This window comes from Gavialis gangeticus, unplaced genomic scaffold, assembly GCF_001723915.1.
Source record: "Gavialis gangeticus isolate Ggan-Ray unplaced genomic scaffold, GavGan_comp1, whole genome shotgun sequence".
In the NCBI taxonomy this organism is placed as follows: domain Eukaryota; kingdom Metazoa; phylum Chordata; order Crocodylia; family Gavialidae; genus Gavialis; species Gavialis gangeticus.
In genome coordinates, this window is record NW_017729023.1 from 2,738,581 (window position 1) to 2,739,264 (window position 684).

At 64.6% G+C, this 684-nt stretch overlaps 1 protein-coding gene across 1 annotated transcript in view; it reads right to left on the minus strand.

The window, feature by feature from the left end:
- BMP2K (BMP2 inducible kinase) overlaps positions 1–169 on the minus strand; it is a 159,400-nt gene extending 159,231 nt beyond the window's left edge. The window contains exon 1 of the mRNA XM_019516737.1: positions 93–169. The gene's annotated coding sequence lies outside the window, so the exon portion shown is untranslated. The remainder of the gene's footprint in view (positions 1–92) is intronic.
- Between the last annotated feature and the right edge of the window lie 515 nt (positions 170–684).

Consider the following 684-nt stretch of genomic DNA (forward strand, 5'->3'; position numbering starts at 1 on the left):
CGGCCCAGCCCAGGCTAGCCTCGGCTGCGAGGAAGCACCGCGCGCGTCCCGGCCCGGGAGGAGGCGGCTCGGACGCCGCTCCCCGCTCGCACCAACGGCCGCCGCGAGGCACCGAGGGCGGGGGAGGCTGCCACTCGCAGCCGCTGCCTCGCCTTGCCTCGCCTGCGCATGCACGCTCCTCCCCCTCCCCCTCCCAGCCAGCCCCGCCTCCGCTGGCCGCCGGCGCCGGAAGTGAGATCTGCTGCCGGGCGAGCACGTGGGGGGCGGGGAAGCTCGAGCTGCTGGGGGCGCCGTGCCTGACCGAGGCTTTGAGTTGCCTTTCGCTCCGCGGTTGTTAAGGGGTGACGGCTGCTTGGGTTGCCCCGCGGGCACTGGCCTCCGTAGCAGGGCTGAGGGCTTGTGCACGAGCAGTGCCGCGCTTGGGGCACGTCCACTATGGAGTCACGGGTTAGAAGTATAATCATAAAGAAGTCTACACCCGAAAGCTTGCAAGAAAGAATTTTTCCAACGATTTGAGTTGGTCTGATGAAAGAGATCACAGTTACCCAAAGAGACGTGTCTGCCTGTGTCCTAGACCAACACAGCTACAACCTGCACCCCTGGATCATAAAGAAGGAGCACCGTTGGAGGTCCTCTAGTGCAGTGTTTCTCAACACTGAGTGCGCCTCCCTCTGAGATTGGCCA